The sequence below is a fragment of the Arvicola amphibius genome, chromosome 13, assembly GCF_903992535.2.
Source record: "Arvicola amphibius chromosome 13, mArvAmp1.2, whole genome shotgun sequence".
NCBI classification, from domain to species: Eukaryota; Metazoa; Chordata; class Mammalia; order Rodentia; family Cricetidae; genus Arvicola; species Arvicola amphibius.
In genome coordinates this window covers 49,124,718-49,144,822 of record NC_052059.1, presented here as the reverse complement: position 1 = coordinate 49,144,822, position 20,105 = coordinate 49,124,718, and the positions used below count along the sequence as shown (strand labels likewise).

At 46.9% G+C, this 20,105-nt stretch overlaps 1 long non-coding RNA gene across 1 annotated transcript; it reads right to left on the bottom strand.

The window, feature by feature from the left end:
• Nucleotides 1-15: 15 nt before the first annotated feature.
• On the bottom strand, nucleotides 16-19,899 carry LOC119800334. The gene is made up of 3 exons (XR_005283008.1): nucleotides 19,751-19,899; nucleotides 2,382-2,481; nucleotides 16-248 (listed from the first exon to the last, which is right to left on the bottom strand). It is a non-coding gene; the product is annotated as an uncharacterized LOC119800334 (long non-coding RNA).
• Nucleotides 19,900-20,105: the final 206 nt, after the last annotated feature.

Here is a 20,105-nt window from a genome sequence, read left to right as displayed (position 1 = left end):
ATAGAAGGACAAAAAGAAGGAGGTACCACATTGCTGATGGGACGGAAAAGAAGAGATCCATGGTGTTAAAACCCAGGGACAGGGCCCTGGGCTCGGAGGGACCGTTTTAACTGCCATAGCTTTTGTTCCTTGGCCTTGTTGACCAGCCAGTATGCATCGCTTCTATCCAAGTTAAACAGCGGCTGGTAAAAACAGCTGGCAGCTTGAGATGCCAGCCCCGTCCTCCACGTCACTATTGACAATCAGGCCTGCAAAAGAAGAAGAATCTTGTCAGTCTTGAAAAGATTATGTTCAAAGCTCTATCACCTGCCCACACGCCAGCCCTGCTCAGTGGTTCCTACCCGAGACCTGGGCACCCCGTGAGGTGAGGGAAGCAGCATCCATCTGGCGCTGGGCCTCTCCTAACATGAAAGTTTCCCTATGAGCTGCTCAGCAAGAACAACTCTCAAGACGCTCGGTTTGTTAAATTTAGAGTTGAAAAGAGTTAAGAGAGCTCTTTTGAACTTCACCCAGGAATAGATGAAAGGTATCCTCCAGTTTGCCTCTATTTATCTTCCATTAGCAGACATCAGGCACGCCTTCTTAAAATAGAAGCAGTAACTCGGTCTTTCAGAGAGAGCCGTGTACTTAGAAATGAGAGGCATCGTCCTTCGCCCTTTAGGGAAGGACCCGCCGTCGGCCCTCACACTCAGTGACCTAAACTTGGAAATGGAGATGAGCGCATGCAGACGACGAGGAGTTACGACATTATGAAAATAAGTAGCGGGCATGCGGAGTGCTGAGACTCATGCATTCTACACAGCATCCCCAGTGTCCTCTGCAGACTCTCCAAGGCCAACAGAGGCTTCCTACCTACACTGCCTTCAAACTGACATATCTAGAAGTCAAGCCATACTGCTCCATGCCAAAACATACTCCACTTCATTCGTTCACTTCTTCACACACACAAAAACACATTCACAGCCAGGGAGGGTGGCACAGACATTCTAGGTAGCGCTCCGGAGGCTGAGGCAGAAGAGTCTTGAGTTCAAGGCCAGCCTGTGCTCCATAGTAAGATCCTGCCTCAAAAAAGAAAACAAAAGTATGTGTGGCTACTCTTGACATACTCAAGAACTGCCTAGCACGTGTAATGGCCCTTGCCCTCAGCAAACTACAGAGTCCAAGAGACAAGATGGGAACAGCTGAAAAGCACTTGTCTGTCTTGTCAGATCTGTGGATTCGGTCCCCAGCGGGGGAAGGGAGATGGGAAGACACACACCAATTTCAAGAGCGCGTCTGTGCATCTCACAGGGGCTCACACTCCCAGCTCCCACCTCTGCTCCAGATGTGCAGCTCTTACAGGAGAAAACAGAAAGCTGATGACAAAGACAATTCTACTGGGGTTTACGGAGAACAAGTGGTCAGAATGACAAGAAGTAAAACAAAAATCCACCCTTAAAACACTAAATTTGGATAATTTTTTTTTTAAATTATTTATTTATTATGTATACAATATTCTTTCTGTGTGTATGCCTGAAGGCCAGAAGAGGGCACCAGACCTCATTACAGATGGTTGTGAGCCACCATGTGGTTGCTGGGAATTGAACTCAGGACCTTTGGAAGAGCAGGGAATGCTCTTAACCTCTGAGCCATCTCTCCAGCCCCAAATTTGGATAATTTAAACTTGATAAATGGGCCGAAACAATCGCTCGGCAGTTAAGATTGCTTACAGCTCTTGCTAGGATCCAAGCTTGGTTTCCAGCACTCGCATGGGGTGGCTCACAACCACGTGCAACTCCAGCTCCAGGGGCTGCAAAGCCTCTGGGCCCCACAAACACCTACACTTATGTGCACAAATCCACACACAAACACTTGATTTAAAACAAAAATAAATCTTTAGGGATGGATGTGGTAGCATACACCTTTAATACCAGAATTCATGAGACAGAGGCAGGCAGATCTAGCTGAGCTTGAAACTACCCTGGTCTACACAGTAAATTTTAGGCCAGACAGGGCTATATTGTGCCTCAAAAAATAAAAATGAAAACAAATCTTCACACACAAATAGATAACATCCAGTCAAACAATTCCACAGCAAAACCTTCATTTGTTTGTTTATTTTGTTTCGTTTTGTTTTGAAGACAGGGTCTCTATGTAGCCCTGGCTATTCTTAAACTCACACTGTAAACCAGGCTAGCCTCAAACTCACAGAGATCCACCTGCCTCTGCTTCCCAAGTGATGGAATTAAAGGTGTGCATCACTATGCCCAACTCACGACCCACTTTTCTAAAGAACCCACATTATCCTTTTATTCAAACGTTTGTGCTTCTGCTGTAACGATGAGTAAATAAAGAGAAGACAAGACAGAATCCAGGTCGTGCGGCCAGTGCGACCTTCTTACCTTACTGGGCAGCGTTCTTCCTCTCTCTGCCTTATGTAGTAGCATTATGCTTCAATATACAATTTCTTATAGTAGTTGACACCAGAGCTTGCTCTCCTGGCTTAAAGAGAAAATAGAGACTATTTGAAAAGTGCTCACTATGGAAGGCGCTGTTGATTAGTCTTCCTGAAAAGGCTTCCCCTTGCAGACTCAGCAGTCACAGAGCACACGGCTAAGCAGAGCTCTTTGGAGTGAGCAGGTACTACCGACAAACACTGAGACAATGGGGAATTTTCTCACGGGTGGTTGTGGCTTGCTGACGTGCTGGAGAGCATAAAACAGAATTTTATAAAATGTGGGCAGCATACAAGAGCTTTCTGAAGGATGCACAGAGCTCTGGGTGGGTGAGATGTTTACATTAGAATGGAGCTCAGGACAAACAGGAGGCAGGTGAGGAGCATCTGGAGGCATAAATGGACCAGCATCAGCTGTGAGCCAGGTGTGCAGGCAGACCTCTCATCCCGCACGGAGGAAACAAAGGCAAGAGAACCCTGGGTTCCACGCATCTGGGCAGCAGTACTCCTAGCGTGCCCAACATACAAGCAGAGATGACAATGGAGATAAATGTTCAAATGGATGCCAACGCAGATTCTAAAGAATTTCACCCACTAAGTTCTACCTCATCCACCAGCATGAGCCAAAAGAGCAATCAGTGGCCAATTGTGTGGACTCTGTCTCCTAACCATCAACTTAAGAGTTTTCAAGCGTAAAATGAAGAGAAACCATGAACTCTCTTCTGCTCCTCATCTAGAAATAAAGGCCAACACTTAGGCGATTGATTCCCGGTGGTTCTCAGTGCAAGTGTACTGTGCATCTTCCTAATCCTCACCCACTACGGGCCCATCCCTGCCTCCACTGCCCCCATACACTGCAAACTAGTTGGTTTTCCCTCCCTTAGGAACGCTACGGGCCTCTCGCTGCACTGATTTGGTGGTTACCGTCCCCTCAGCTCATTCAAACTGAGCTATGCTGCCCCCATTTAGTTCACCCACACCAAGTTCTGTACCATCTGACGTCCTCGTCCCTGCTATTCTCTGGAAATTTCTGCTTTTCCCGTTGACTCTCATGCTTCAGGCCCATTTTCTTGATGCTCTCACTTTAAAGTTGCCTTTCTTATTAGCCCGACACTTTCTGAAATTAACCTATTTTTTTCTTCTTTCTCCTTTCTCTCCCCTTTCTTTTCCCTTCTCCTCCCTTTTTCTCCCCTCTCCCTCCCTCCGCACTCTTCCGTTCCTTCTTCCCACCTCCCACACTAAACCCTATCCCCCGAGAGCAGGACCCCCGTCTGCTCAGGCCTTGCTGTGTCACCACTGTGTCCACTGAGAGTTAATGAATGGATGGTGTCAGTGATCACTTCCTCGGTCTCTTCCCTTAGTTCTATGGAAGGACATTTTTAGTGCCCACCCACATCTTTGACTCACGTTCTTTTTCTGTCTTGGGGACATCCAGTCTTCCTCCCACCTCATACTGAAAAGTATTCTGGAAGGCTCTCGGCATCATCTGTTAATGAATCCATCTGCTTTCATGATGTCAAGCATCACCTATGCCTATATCTTCCTATAAGCTACACCCTCGATACTTGCCTTGCTGTTCTGCACCCTGCCTCTCCTGGGGTCACAGTCACTTCAAGGACTTCATTTTTCCAAACAGCTTTTAGTTCTGCCCCTAATTCTACACCACCCCACCCTAACCCCCTGTCAGAAACCATGTGCTATATTCAGGAAAGACACAGACCTCGGAGCAGCCAGCCCTGCATGGAACCCCACAGTGAGATGCCCATTTTACCATGAGAGACAGTTTTTCCATCAGAAAAGCAACAGTTCCTTTGCTCAGAAGTACTACAAAACTCAGAGACAGCATGCAGGCACTACCCTTCTGGTTTGTCACATAAGAGGCTACAAGCACCAGCTATTTTCAGTCTCCAGCTCCTATGTCGAGTCTCCTGCCAAGCCTGTCATTTTTATTGCCATCAAAATCATGATAATGTTTGCAATAATGCTTTATAATAATCTTTACACTTTCCCCTTCTTTTTAATTATTATTCTGCCTTCACCCTGGTTCTAGCCCATAACAACCATAGTCTATCAACTTATCCTGTGTATTACCAATTCGGGTTTTTTAATAATCTCACTTACGGTGCTCTAGCTCGAATGCCCCTGGCCCATCCTTCAATTCTCATCCAGGCTACTGATGACTGCAATCCATACAATGATTTCAGACCCATGCCACTTTTTCCCTACCTTTCTATCTTTAGTGTATTTGTAAGAACTAAACTATTAGCCTGGAATGATGGCAAGTACCTGCTACTTAGGAGGCAGAGGCAGGAGGACCACTTGAGGTAGGAGTTCAAGACCAACATGGACAATGAATGCAGACTCTCATCTAAAATAAAAATAAAATTAAAATTTTAATATGATAATCCCAACAACTAAACCACCTGTGGTCTTAATTTCCACCATACCATCAACCACCACAAAGGCAACTCAGCCAAGGGGCATTTGCCAAAGCCAGCACTATGTCTTTTAAATGTACAATCTCAAAAACTATGAGTAAGAAGCCAGGTGGTAGTAGCGCACATCTTTAACCCCAGCACTTGAAAGGCAGAGGCAGGTGGATCTCTGTGGGTTTGACGCCATCTTGGTCTACAAAGTCAAGTTCGAGAACAGCCAGGACACAGAGAAACCCTGTATTAAAAAACAAAACAAAACAAAAAACTATGAATGAGATCAAGCCATTCAAAACTCGAAGACATTAGGCAAGGACCTGAAGTCCCACCCCAAGCTGAGGTGCTTGGGCAACTGAAAACCCTGCTGGATAGAAATCAGGAAAACGGCCCTGTTAAGTGGCCCTACAACCATGCACAAGAGAAGCACTAATGGACGCTGGGTTGTGAAAAGAGGACAAGAAGCTGGAGAGAGATGTGCGGGGCTGGTAAGATCAAATACATTGTATATATGTGTGAAATTCCCAATGAACAAAAAACTGCGAGTTAAATAAACCTCTTTATCTTCTACATTACTCCACCTCAAGTATTTTGTGACAAGAGAAAACAGACTAATATGGTATTACTAGTAATCTAGAGATGGTTTAAAGTACATAGCACAGGGGTTCTCAACCTCTGGATTGTGACCGCTTGAGGGTCAAATGACCCCTTCACAGGGGTCACCCAAGACCATCAGAAACCACTGATATTTATATTATGGTTCATAACAGTAGCAAAATTACAGTTATGAAACAGTAAATGAAAATAACTCTATGGTTGGGTTATTATTCTTCTCCACAACAGAAGGAAATTGAAGGGCTGCAGCATCAGGAAGGTTGAGAAGCACTGACGTGGCAGGACGTGGCAGGACAAGCAGACACTGTCCCTCTATATAAGGATCCTGAATGTCTGCAGATGTTTTATCAACAGAATCTAGTACAGTCCCCTCTCACATTAAGGAAAACTGCACTGTCTGTGCTCTTCAGTGGTTACCCTTAACATGTAAAGCACAGTCTTGCCCTAACCAGGCTGAAGGTTTAGTGGTGCTTCTGACAGCTTCCTTCCTCAGGGCATGCTTGTGCACCCATAGCAGGCACGTGGTGCTCCTCTTTAGTTTCAACCTCATGGTCGTCAACAAAGCTCACAGTGTTCGCTCACATCCTTTCTTTGCGCATATTATTCTTTCCTCTTCTGTACTTCATTCCTCCCTTCTGGCCGTTGCTTTCTTCCTCATACACAATTTTCCTTTTCCACCATACTCTGGAGACCCCTCTGGATTTATCATTGTCGTTACAAAGTGAGATGTCAGTCCATCTGTATGTGTGCCTCGTGGGTAGTCTGACCCCACTGGATGGGTTTGGCTCCTACATGTGTTTTTCTGCATGGGGTGTGGGGTGGCGCACAGGCACATTCAGAGGTCAGAAGTTGACCCTGGGTGTCTTTCTCACGCTGATCTTACCTTTTTGTTTTGTTTTGTTTATTTATTCTTTAGCTTTTCAAGACAGGCTTTCTCTGTGTAACAGTCCTGGCTGTCCTAGAATTTGCTCTTGTAGACAAGGTTGGCCTCAAACTCACAGAGATCTGCCTACCTCTGCCTCCCGAGTGCTGAGATATAAGGCTTGTGCCACCACCACCCAGCTCTAATCTCACTTTTTAAGAGGTTTCTTACCAAACCTGGAGTTTAGGTCTATTAAGCTAGACTGACCAACCAGCAAGTTCCCAAAGACGCTTGAGCCTCCCTCCCCAGCACAGATGCACACCAGCATGCCAGCATGCCACTGCACCTGGCTGTTACAGGAGTGCTGGGATCGAACCTAGGCTCTCCTGCTTGTGTGTCAAGCACTTCACCAGCTGAGGCGTCTCCCTGGCCCCATGCTCTGCTGTTCACTTGTGGGAGTTTGATTTGGGGAGGAGTTGGTTTCGTGTTGCTAAGACTCTGAACTTTCTGAATCTTGGAGCTCCTGCCGCTCACTAACCTGGAAATTTGTAATCCGCGGTCTCTGAATACAGTCCGCCCCCCTTCTCTCTCCCCCTTGAGCTTCCATCTGCTACCTGCCAGAGCCTATGCCGGCCTCCTCCCTTCTCATCTCTTCCATAACTTCACTCTGCCCTTTGCGCTGCCTTCTGGCAGTTCCTCCACGTCTGTCTACTTTAGGAATTGGGAAACTTTCAGCAAAGCACCAGACAACTAATATTTTAGTATGTGCGGGGGGTCACTTGGAGTATCTGCAGCACATTTCAGTCTTTTTAAAAGAGCAGAAGGATCTGGGGAAATGGCTCAGTGGTTAAGAACACTTGTAACACTTGTTGCTCTTGCAGGGGACCCAGGTTCAGTTCCTAGTACTACATGGTGGCTAACAACCATCTGTGACTCCAGTTCCAGGGGATCCGATACCTTCTTTTAACTTCCACGACACCAATTGTGCATGCATGTGGTCACCGCATACATATAAGCAAAATATTCATATACATAAAGTGAAATAAAGCTTTAAAAAATTTAAGACAACCACTTTTAAAATGTTCATTCTTACACTGCAAACTATAAGTAGCAAAACACTTGACGAGCACAGTGACACATGCCTTTAATCCCAGCACTCAGGAGACAGAGGCAGGTGAATTCAAGTGAGAGCCTATCTCAAAAAAAAAAAAAAAGAACAAACACAAGCCAGCAGCCAGATGCAGCCCATGGGCCATGGTCTTCAGCTAAGCTATCTCCTCTGCCAGCACTACCACTCAGTCTACTTCTAGGCTTTAACTCTGACAACTAATTCAAGTCTCCATTCCCTCACTGTGTGACAGTACCTACTCCTTATCTTCCCTGGCTCACCCTATTCTAGCTGCCGATTCTTGCTTATTAGATGACAGATTACTTCCTTTGTAATCCTATATTCAGTCCCTCTTTGGGGCCGTTTATTTCTAAGAAACCTCTGTGCACCCGTCCAGAACAGTCTGTTGGACAGACAGACAGCCTTATTATCAGCCTTTGGTCTCATGTCAACTTCTCAACTTAGAGATTCTCCCACACCACACAGCAATCATAAACGTGAACACAAAATCCACAGACAGGAAACCACAGTCATGCTTTCTTGGTGGCTATTTCCCCCTCTTGACAACCCACAGCCCGGGCTAAGAGGGGCGTCTGCGTGCCTGTGGCAGAAGCTCTCTGTCCCCCTACTGCTTTCCTGGACACTCAGCCCTTTGGAGACCTAATCTCTCACATGGTGTCTCCATTCTACTGCTCACAAACTCAGGGTAACACTTCAGGTGTGGTCACCCCAGCACACTGGCCAGATTCTTAGATTCCAAGCCCTTGCTTCCTACCCTTCACTTGTAAGTTTTAATGAGAAGTTATGTCTCTTTCTGGAGGGAAACAGAAATGCTATTTTGCCAAAGGCAGCGGCTTCTTTTATCCACGCATACATGCTAACAAAACTAGGACACCGTATGTTCTCTTTTGCAACCTGATTTTCCCCCCTTATATGGAGAGCTGTTAAGCCAAACGTGGTGGAAGCAGAAGAATCAAGAACTCAAGGTCAGGTCTGAAGACGTAGCTCAGTTGAGAACCTGAGTTTGGTTCTCACGTCAGAGGCTCACAACGAACGGCCTGGAACTCTAGGTCCAGGGGCTCCAGTGTCCTCTTGCATTCTGAGGGCACTGCATTCATAGGCACACATACACACATACACACACGATTTAAAAAGAGTTTAAGGTCACCCTTAGCTACACAGCCAGTTTAAGGTCAGCAAGAGTTTAAAATATGAAAACAAACCCTCTCTGCTCTCCTACCATGAGACATCCTACCACAAAAGACACTAGTAGCTGAATCCTACCCATACAGAAAGGGGGTGCACTAGGTAAGCCCCTTTCGTTAGACAGGTGCTTCTCGTTCCCATTACGATCAAGGCCTCCCTGGGTATTTCTGCAGAGAGCCACAGTGTTTTTCCACATGAAATTGCTGGGTTGTAGTAAGAATGGCTTGCCATTTTGTAAATCACTGTTCGCTAGGAAGAGGATAATACATTCCCCAAGGAACAGAATCAAAGCTGCCATTTACGGGACTCACTGGTAACGGTGTGACAGAGAGGTGGGCAGACTCAGTTATCTCTTTGCTCACCACATCTCCACTCTACTGCCTGGGCAAAGCCAGACGGCCAGGTCCGGGCAAAGGGAAAGTGACCCAGAGCAATCTGTCCTTTATACTGACTGGTAGTTAAGAGCAGGTGGGAATTCTCTCTCTCTCTTACCAGAAAATGATAGGAAAACACTGTGCCACTAAAGAGAGCCATACCAGCCAAGTAGTGGGGCACATGCCTTTAATTCCAGCACTTGAGAGGCAGAAACAGGCGGATCTCTATGAGTTCAAGGCCAGCCTGGTGTACAGAGCTAATTGCAGGACAGCTAAGGCTCTAAGGCTGTTACACAGAAACCCTACTGTGTGTGTGTGTGTGTGTGTGAGAGAGAGAGAGAGAGAGAGAGAGAGAGAGGAGAGAGAGAGAGAGAGAGAGAGAGAGCCACACCAAGCAGATATAAGGAAGACAGACTCCATATACAAGTCCCTGAGACTCCAGAGTCTGTTGCTGCAGTTAGGAATACAACTGAAGGTTTTCTTAGACAACGTAGGAGACCAAATATCTTCCCATGGGAAGAATCTTCTGCTCACCGTGGGAGGCCGCCCTTAGTTTCGATCCTGATCTGTTTACCAGAGCTCTCTGCAGCCACACTGCTCTGTCCACACGCCAACAGTCCAATGTGCCCAGTCGGACACTGCTTGTCACCAGGTCGATCATGGCCAGGGCCATGCACAGTGCTCTGCCTAGGCATGGTGTTCTGCCTAGTCTCCCTGTTCACTGCCCTGCAGGGTTCCCTTCGGGACTCTCAAAGTCCCCAGCAGACAGTACTCCCTTAGCCACCAACCCAAATCCTATAGCCACTATCCTTTGTGGCCACTTTAAGTCTTAACAGCTTCCATAAAGTTTTTCAAACTACAAACTACAAGGGACTGCCAAGTCCCTAAAATCCCATTGGACTCAATTTAGTATCATATGGTTCAAAACTTAGTTCATCATTTCAACTGATTCTTCTTCAACCAGATTAAAAACTAAGAGAAACAATTCTTTTTCTCTAGTTTTTAAATCCCCCTCAGAGAGATGGCAGCTTCTACTAAGATTCTACTCAAACTCTCAGCTAACATTTTCATCCCCAGACAACTCTGAAATTTATAGCCTGCTCCCCTCTGTCACCTCCTCCCCTCTGTCACTCCCCCACCTCTTTCTCCCCATCACCTCCTTCCTCCAGCACCTTGTTCTCCCCTGTCACCTTCCCATCACCTCCTCCTCCCCTCTGTCACCTCCTCCTCCCCCATCATCACCTCCTCTTCTGTCACCTATCCCCCTAAACACCACCTGCTTCCTCCTTGGTCAACTCCCTCTCCCCACTTCCTCCTTCCCTGAGCCACTACCTCCTCCCTTCTGTCACCCCCCATCACCTCCTCTCCTCTGCCACCTCCTCCTTCCTGTCACCCTCTCCCATAGCACCTCCCGTAATCCTCCCCCTCCCAGTCCCCATCACCCCCTCCTCTGTAGCCACACCTTCTCCTCTAGCGGCTCCTAAACTGGCAGGAATATTATTCTGCTATACCAGGACCTTGCTTTCAAGAGTTTATTGATACATTCATATCACTACTGCCCTGACTATTCTTCCTGTAAGAATAATGCTCTGAGATTCCCTACCATAGATTTGGGACACCTGTTTCCTTAGGTCTTCTTTAGTGTCTTTCAACGGTTATATCCAAAGAAGCTGGAGGGAGGGAAGACAAAGAGGAAGCAGAGAAAATTATGCCAAAATACTCCGAGATGGAGAAGCACGAAGGAGTGGCTGGTTCCACTTGGGCTGCCATCTAGGCCCTTTCCAGGTGTTTCCAACTGGAACCCTCCATGTGCTGAACATGGCTCTCAATTTAACTGTGAGTTAACATTTATTGAAAGCTCACTATGTGCCAGGTGAAGTCTATTACATTCCCCAATACATCACCCCGATCTTCCATAAACCTTACAGGCAGATGTCAGTGCACTGCACATGACAAAACCAAAGCCCACCGTCCACTATGGTACAGACGGGAGCACTACACTCGCATCCATCTAAGGGTGTGTCTACGTCCCATATGCACACACACAGGATTTCTACATTCTCCCTGGCTGTACTACACTATAACCATAAACAATGACTAAAGCCATCACTTTCTTCATATTTAAAGTGTTTTTTTTTACTAAAAGAGAAAATGATCCACTAAGTGTGTCTTAGTCTGTACACCCAAAACCTACCTACCCATCCATGTTTATAGAACTATTTTCTTTTTCCCATTTCAGCTAAAATTGCCTCATTAAGTGGCAGAATTCTATCAGAACCCAAGCATGGGTTCTCCATACATTGTGATTACTGTTACTGCCAAAAGACCTGACTTGTTTTAAAGGCCAATGGCATGGGAATGATTATATAATTAAAGCCAGCTGAGGAAGAGAAACAGCACTGCGCCTAGGTTGAAGCAGAAAGCCAGCGGCAGCACCACACCCAGGAGCAGTTCCTTGTGCCAGGCACAGTGTTCTCCAAACAACTCAATTCACACTCCTGATCACTTCAGAAGCCACTGGGGGTGGGGTGGGGGGGACAGTGTCCTCCAAACAACACAATTCACATTACTAATCACTTCAGAAGCCACTGGGGGGGGGGGGCAGTATTATGGAAAGTTGCTTAAGAAAATACAGCCAACAAGCTGAGGAGTCTGTGCAGCCTAGCACCCTGAGCACAGCTTCTCACTCATCTACTATCTGTTTACTGATAAGAAAGGCTAGGTCTCCATTCCTTTTACTCAATAGGTATGTGGTGTTTTTGTAATTAAAAGAAAAAGATAAACTGGGGATGTGCACTCCTGTAATCCCAGCACTCAGGACACTGAGCAAAAGGATGGTGACTTTAAGGCCAGCCTGAGCTATGTAACAAATGAGGAAAGAAGGGAAGGTGGAAAGAGGAAAATATTTTGTTGCAGTCTTTTAAAGTACATGCTGGAGAGTTCAGGAAATAATGTGATAATTACCTATGGGGGGGGGGGGGAGAATTTCTATCACAAACCAGAATAAAAACTTCCAGGTGAATTAAAAAATTGTCACATATGAAGCATAAGAAGAAAAGGAAAGCATACAAGTCACTTCAGTTCAAGTTAAACATGGCCACTTTTCTAGGAACCTAGCAAACACACAACAGCCCAGACACAGCAGTTCAACACAGTTACCTACAAATCAAAGGGGTCTGTCTGTCTGACTGTTGATCAAATGGCTGATTTGCTACCTGACCAAAGTTTAAAGGGCAGAAACATTAACGGTGGCCAAAAGATAAAGACAAGAAGTTACTAAAAGGAAAGGTTGAAGGGAGTCAAATAAGCATGATTGAAAGTGAACACATTTCTAACAAATATAGCGATGCTTTCCACCAATGGATCCGCAAAGAACTGTTTGCCCTCTGCTACTGACCAGGATCCAGGGTCACACACCTTCCTGAAATACAGTTTGGCAAATGGAGGCTGTCCTGACCCTTAACTCTACTTCCAGAAAGCCAGAATCAAGAACAGGAAGAAAATGGCCTGCAAGAATGTCTATACTAAAACATTAAGGACAGGTGGCAAGGTCCGTACACTCTAGGCGATGCAGGCAGCAGGTACAGTATACTTCATGCTATGCAAACAGAGGTCATTTGTGATCTAAGTCTTAGCTTTTCCTATCTTTGACTTAGCAATTTCATTTTCTAAGAATATATTCTATATGCTAAAGACCTACACACAAGATGTAAACGTCTCAGCATTCTCTCTACAATATATACAACAAAACATCCAAGAAGTTATGAATGGCTGAGCGTAAAATATGTTTCTTATATGGACATCAGGCTGCAAGCTTTTCAATAATTTTCAATAAGATGGAAACATGTCACAATGATATATTAGTGGTAAAATAATATTCGAAACCATGTATCTGGTTAGAAACACACAGAGGCAGAAGACCACCTGTGGCTCTTTTATTTTACAAAGTTATACAGGATCTTTTCAGTCTTCCTATTTTTTCTCTCTCTCTAATATCCCAGCACTCAAGGGGCAGAGGCAGGCAGAGCTCTGTGCGTTTGAGGCCAGCCTAGTTTACATGAGTTCCAGGACTGCCAGACTTATCTCAAAGAGCAGTTTAATAAGGTCTTCAGGCACAATGTACTAGTGAATTTTTCTGGAACAGTCAAGCTGTGGAGTGACAGAGACTGAGCTGGTCTTTCTCAGGCTTCCATTTCTCAGGGATACAGGACTTTTCCTTTGTTCTGTGGCCTGTAGAGTCGGTAGCATTAGCAGCCTGGGCCTCTCTCCCAGTGAGACGCAGAGCTGAAGCAAAAGCAGTTGTAACCCAGCTTGTGACTGCTAGGAACAGAGTTCTGTCCTGTGTTATCACTGCCACCAGTCCTTTACAAAGCCTCCTTCTTCCTAACCCATACACTCTCAGCACTTTTGTTTCTTTTTTTTTTTTTCTTTGAGGTAGAGTCTATGTAACCCAGGCAAACTTCGAACTCCTGATGATCCTGGCACCACTCAGGGGCCACCACTTAGTCCCTTTTTAACTCCTAAAGGGAACAACTAGAGCAATTGGTCTCAAAGATCCTCAGGACTCTAGGACTCCACTGACTTACAAGTACCTTGCCCAGAAAATGCCCAGATGCTCACAGGCTTTTTATTGGAAGGACAAACGCCACTGTGTCAAATCAAGTCAGGGAGGGTCCTCACCCCTGTGCATGGCATGTTCCTTTAAGTACCCCTCCCCGAGCCCACCTCCGTTTTCCATAGAGTTCATTAATCACAAGTTTGGGGCCCTTACCAACTGTTTTCTTCATTCAAAGCCACAGTGCTCTTGGTGTTTTACAACTAAGACTTAAAGGAAGTCACAATGGGAGGAGTCAGTCAAGACTGGGAGAAAACCCAAGATACAAAAGCTATCAGCTGGATTTCTGCAGAGGAAATCCAATAGAGATAAAGACAAAGTGAGCACTTTGATCTCAAACTGCACGGGAATGACCGCAGTTAGCCGAGCACAGGCCCGCGCACTGGCAGAGCTACTGCAATCAGTAAAGCAAGGAAATCAACTATTAAGGAAAAGCCCATCAGCTTGAATTTGGTCTTGCTTCCCCCGCCCCCGTCTGCCCCTCCACACACACACAAATGGAGACTGAAGAGCAAAGGTGGCTGTGTCCTCCGCAACGTGTGCGGAATTCGGCCATCTGTGCTGGGCGCCACACTTGAAGAAGGCCATTAACACAGTAAATGGAGGCCAAAGGACTCAGACGCTGGCAAAGGGATTGAAAACCGTCAAACGAGAAACAGCTGGTGGAAAAGGAAACACTCAGAGGACAGCAGAGGCCTTAAGAGTCAAACAGACTGGCAAGATGGAGAGAGAGAAGGCCAGAGAAATGGCTCAGCGGTTAAGAGCACTGGCTGCTCTTTCAGATGACCTGGGTTCAATTCCCAGCATCCACAACTGTCTGTAACTCAAGTTCCAGTGGATCCAATTCCCTCGAACGCCAATGCATATAAAAAGAAAAAAAGTTTTTAAAAGAGATAGACAAGCTCGGTTGGCCAGTAAAGACAGCAAAATGTAGTCTGCCAACACCTGTGCAATCCAATGTCAGCATAAACCCTACAACAGTTTCCTTAAAAGAAGACAAAAGTAGGGGTTTTGAACACGAAATCTCCCTATTTCTAAACATTTCTGTGTAAGTTGGGAAGGCCTTATTTGACTCAAACAAACACCAGTGTGCAACCTGTGTCAAAGCTAAGAAGGAAACATGGTGGGCTGGAGAGATGGCTCAGTGGTTAAGAGCGTTGGTTGCCTCGTCTTCCAAAGGTCCTGAGTTCAATTCCCAGCAACCACATGGTGGCTCACAACCATCTGTAATGAGGTCTGGTGCCCTCTTCTGGCCTGCAGGCATGCACACAGACAGAATATTGTATACATAATAAATAAATAACTAAACAAATAAAAATTTAAAAAAAAAAAAAAGGAAACATGGTGACTATCTCCCCACATACGGGATTCTTCTCTGTAATCCATAATGGTGACGCTAAGAAACAAAAGCCACAGCTGGGGCTGGAGAGATGGCTCAGAGGTTAAGAGCATTGCCTGCTCTTCCAAAGGTCCTGAGTTCAATTCCCGGCAACCACATGGTGGCTCACAACCATCTGTAATGAGGTGTAGTGTCCTCTTCTGGCCTGCAGACATACACACAGACAGAATATTGTATGCATAATAAATAAATAAATATTTTTTTTAAAAAAAGCCACAGCTGGATCTAAGGAAATGCCTTCTGGACCGAGTCTCCAAGCTGGGATGGCGACTTCACGGCAAGGTTTCAGAAGGGGACAGGTCAGGAAATACTGCGGACCAGTTTAAGAACCTGACCACTTGCTGGGTCCAGATTCACTCAGGTCTTCTCCCTACACTCCCCTCCTGCCCCGGCCCCCACACAGCAGTCTAATAACAGCCTCTTTATCTATCAGTGACTTGGTCTTTAGATTTATTTATCTCATTTTTTTTTTTCAGAGTGAGGTTGAATATTTATCCAGGGGGTTATGAAGGGGGAAGGGAGAAGGGGGAGGGGGAAGAAAGGGGGGAGCAGAGAAGTGGGGAGAGAGGCAGAAGCGAAGCTGCCTCTCCGAGAGGAAGATGGAAAAGAGCTTATCTCATTTTTTTTATGTTTAGTGTTTGGCCTGAAAGTATGGAGGTGTACCACATACATGCCCAATGCTTGTGGAGGTCAGAAGGGGGCATCAGATCCCCTGAAACTGGAGTTACAGATGGTTGGAAGTCAGCACGTGGGTGCTGAGAACCAAACCCAGGTCCACTGCAAGAGCAACACATACTCCTATCTGAGTCATCTCTCCAGCCCCTCAGTGACTTTGAAAAATAAATTCTTAAACTGGTGGTGATGGTGGAGGTAGGGGTGGCGGTGGTGGCAGCAGCGGCAGCAGCAGCAGCAGCAGCAGCAGCAGCGGCGGCGGCAGCGGCATCAGCAGCAGCAACGCAGGCCTTTAACTCGGGAGGAGGCGGCAGGTGGATCACTCAGTCAGGGGCAGCCTGGTCTACTGAGTGAGTTCCAGGACAGCCAGAGCTAAGAATAAATTCTGTTTTTTATGATTTTCATTTATTTCTATTTTATGTGCATTGGTGTTCTGCCTACACGTGTATCTGTGTGACAGTCTCGGATGCCCTGGAGCTGGAGTTACAGACCCTGCCATGTGGGTGATGTGAACTGAACCTGAGTCCTTTGGAAAAGCAGCCAGTGCTCTTAACAGCTGAGCCATCTTCTCCATCCCCTAAAGAATAAATTCTATGGAAGAAAGGAAAAAACAAAAACACAAAGATGGCAAAGAACTTATAAAGTTAAAAAACACTATTATAATCCACCATTACATTGCGTTTCTGTTTTAGATTTACTTTTAAGACATGTATGATTTGTTTGTATGTATATGTGGTGCCTGTGTATGTGTCCAAGGAGGTCAGAAGGGTGTTGGCTCCCTGTACCTGGAGATCTAGGCAGTTGTGAGCTGCCTGATGCAGGCGCTGAAATCAAACTTCAGGTCCTCTACAAGAACAATGTGCACTCTTAAACACGGAGCCATTTCTCCAGCCCCATGGGTTTGCATATTTTAACTGTCTTGTTACATATGCTGAGGGCATAGTCCCAACCTATTTCTGTTCTGTATTCCTCCCTTGGGATATGAAATATTTTCACTGAAAAAGAAAATATTTAAAAGGAGTTGAAAGCACTTCCAATGATGCCATGGGAGAGGACGGGATAACAGGGTAAAGTATCCACAAAGCGACCGTCTGGATGTTAATCATTAACATCATGACCAATCTCAAAGGTATTGGGCCCAGCCAAACGGAAGAATATACAAAAGTAATAGTGAGCTAATGAAAGGTGATACTTAGGGCAGGCACCGGAGTTAGCCCGCCTGCTCTTCCACGCTATACTGTGAGCACAGCTTTGCTCACTGGCCGATGGATACAGGCAGGTTTTAATTACTGGATGCATTTGATTCTGCTCTATATTATGAAGGTGCTGCTCTCACTCTTCAATAGACTCTACCGTCCTCCTTTCTAAGGCTCCATCCCTGGGATTTTAAGGGGTCATCTGGATGCCTCTGAGCAATACTCTACACCACGTATTATGGCCTATGTAGAGGAGCCACGATACTAAATGAGTCTCTCTGTCCGTCTATACTTCAAGGTTACAGGGTTTGTTTGTTTTCTAGATCCTGCTTCTCTTACACCTATTTATAGACCCCTGAAAGACTGCAAATGTGCAAGGAGCAGGTGACTGGTTCAGGCAGGAGAGGGCCATGCTACAGATGACCTGACCTCTGTCCTAAATTCTCAGTTTCATCTGCCCACAATTTGCTACCTCTGGAACTACCTTGTTATTACAGATTTTTTAAGAAACAGATACCAACTGTAAACAAAAATAAATAAAATATTTGATGGTTTGCTTATTGCCTTTTTTGTTTTGTTTTGTTTTTTGACATAGGTCTCATGTAGTCCAGGTTGGCCCCAAACCCCCTTATACAGCTAAGGATGACCTCAGGCTCCTGATGCTCCTGACCACCTAGCAAATGTTGTTTCAGGTGTGTGTTGCCACAACTTGCCTGGAAAGAAAACAGCTCACCCAAAACTTTCTCAATTAAACTTAGCCCTCCAGCAAAGACTAGCGGGTCACTTTAGACGTTTTACTTAAAGGTCCTTGGTTCTTAGTCCTTGTTTCACCCTAAACCATATACAAAGACAGTTTCTGCCTACCAGGGCTACATCTGGTGAGATGCTCTTCTGCCTGATACCTGAGACTCTACTTCCAACAATCCCATTAACCCCACTCCAGAGTCAACACCAGAGCCAGGGCTGTAGCTGGATGGTGTGCTGGCCACTAATGCATGTGGGAAGGCCTGGGTTCTAAAGGTAAAAAAGCAAACAAACTTAGTTACTTCTCAGGTGGACAGCAACCGCTTCGTTCCTAACTCCTGTACCAGCTTTTACTGACCTTCCCTTGACCGCTAGGCTAGAGCTCACCACACATACCAGGTTGGTCTGGAACTCATGGCGAGCCTCCTGCCTCAGCTTCCCTAGTGTTGGGATTAGAGGTGCAAACTACCACACCCTGGTCTTGCGCCTTCACGCAGCACAGCCTTTCCAGCCAGGACACTGTCTTCCCAAAGTTTCGAGTATATTTTGGACCTTCTCCTCGCCTAGAACCCTTTTTTGTCTCCTACCTGGTCACTGGGTCTTTTCACTCACAGTCAAAAGCGCCCAGACCTAGCCACCAAGGGATTCCAACACACACCAAATATTTAATAATGGTTTTTCTTCTAGAAAAAATGAGGAGTGAGAGAATGAAGACACACACACACCACAAACTTTCTGTTAGTTCTTTCCCTCACCTCTGGTGACCAAACGCATGCCTCAAGAATTCCGAAGATGCAAGGTCTGGGTGGCATGGCTCCAGCCTGCAATCCCAACACTACATACAGACGCTGAAGCAACAGGCTCTCACCGAGAACTCCGAGCCAGCTTGGGCTACAGTGTCACCCGGTCTCAAACGACTAAACAAAACAAAAACTCACACAATTCTGAAGAGCCACAATTCTAGGTCTCCACCAGAGAGCAATTCGACTAACTTCAACCCTCAGGCTCCCCACAGGCAAAGAGCAGGGAATTCTCACAGGAAAGGGTATGCTTAACTCACCAAGTAAGAGTTTAACAAAGTGGCGTTTATTTCATCACAAATTATTTAAAAGTCCTCTGCTGGAACCAGTTGTTGAGAAAAGCAAGTTTCGCTCAAGGTTACCAATTCCCAAGGAGCAACCACCATCCCAGACTCTACAGAACTAAAGTCATTGGGCCAGAGGGGAAGACTAACTGTTGAGCAATAGACAGGAAACTCGTGGTCGGAACCCTGGATAGATGGATAAATGGATAGATGGATGGACGGATGGACGGACGGATGGACAGGGCTATAATGGGGATCAAGGAGACCAGCGTTGAAATGCCAGACTCTCCAAACTGAAAGAACAAGACAAAGTGAAGAGAAGCAAAGCTAACGCCATCTCTTAAATCACATACTGCATTTCCTCCTCCCCAAAAGAAGAGGTCCTGACAAAGGCTTTTCGAATTTAAAGAGCAACAATCCAGGCTGGGAGGAGCTGGCACCCACCGAATTTCAATGGACTGAGGGCCATAGGTATATCAACAGGGGCTAAGCAGCTGGCTGGCTGTGGAGCCAGAGAAAGCACCTGGTGCTGCTCCGCTCATCCCCAAGGTTCTGATCTGGGGTTGTCGCCTACAGAGAGGTCACCCCCACCTTCGGGGCGCATGGACCTGCATCCCTCATCCTCTGCTGCGGCACACCCAGGCCCCAGACAGACACAGAGCACAGCAGCACCTGGACCCCTGGCAGGAAGTGGCCACCTGGAGAGAAGAGCCCGGTGGGCAGCAGCGCGCAGCTGTGCAGGGAGAGCCGGCCAGATGTGGAACTGAGCACCGAGAGGTGGGGGCTGCGCTTCCACAGGAGATGCTTCCGCGGGCCGCTAGTGCCCGGTCCTAGCGGAGCGAGGCCCCCGGCGCGGGGCAGGCCTACTCGGCTACGCCGCCACAACAGATCCGGGCACAGCCACTGTCGCTCCCGCCCGGCATGGCCGCGCGCTCGAAGCTGCCGGGTCCTTCCCGCCAGTCCTTCCTGCCCTGCCCGGGTACTCGGGTTCCCACGCCACCCAGACCCTTACCAGCTTCCAGTCAGAGACGAGCCATCGCCGTCTCCTGCCCAAAACTCCGCTTCCCACAAGCCGCTCTGGCTGCCGGCTGCGCGCCTCCCAGGCCGCGCCGAATCCTCCGCTCCCCCTGCCGGCCGGCGGCCATTTCCGACCGGCAACGGCGGAACTTGCCGAAGACCAGGGACGGAAATGGCCGAACCTGCGTTTGCCTAGAAGAAAAGAATGCAGAGGTGTTCGTGACTTTCCGGACGCGCCCGGAGGTGGGGGCAGAGGAGGTAGTGGGCTCTGCCCTTGGGGGTCCTAGGCGTAGGCTTGTTGCGGGTGATTGTTAGTAGGGCCAGGCTTGCGGGCTTGAGGAGGAGCCCAC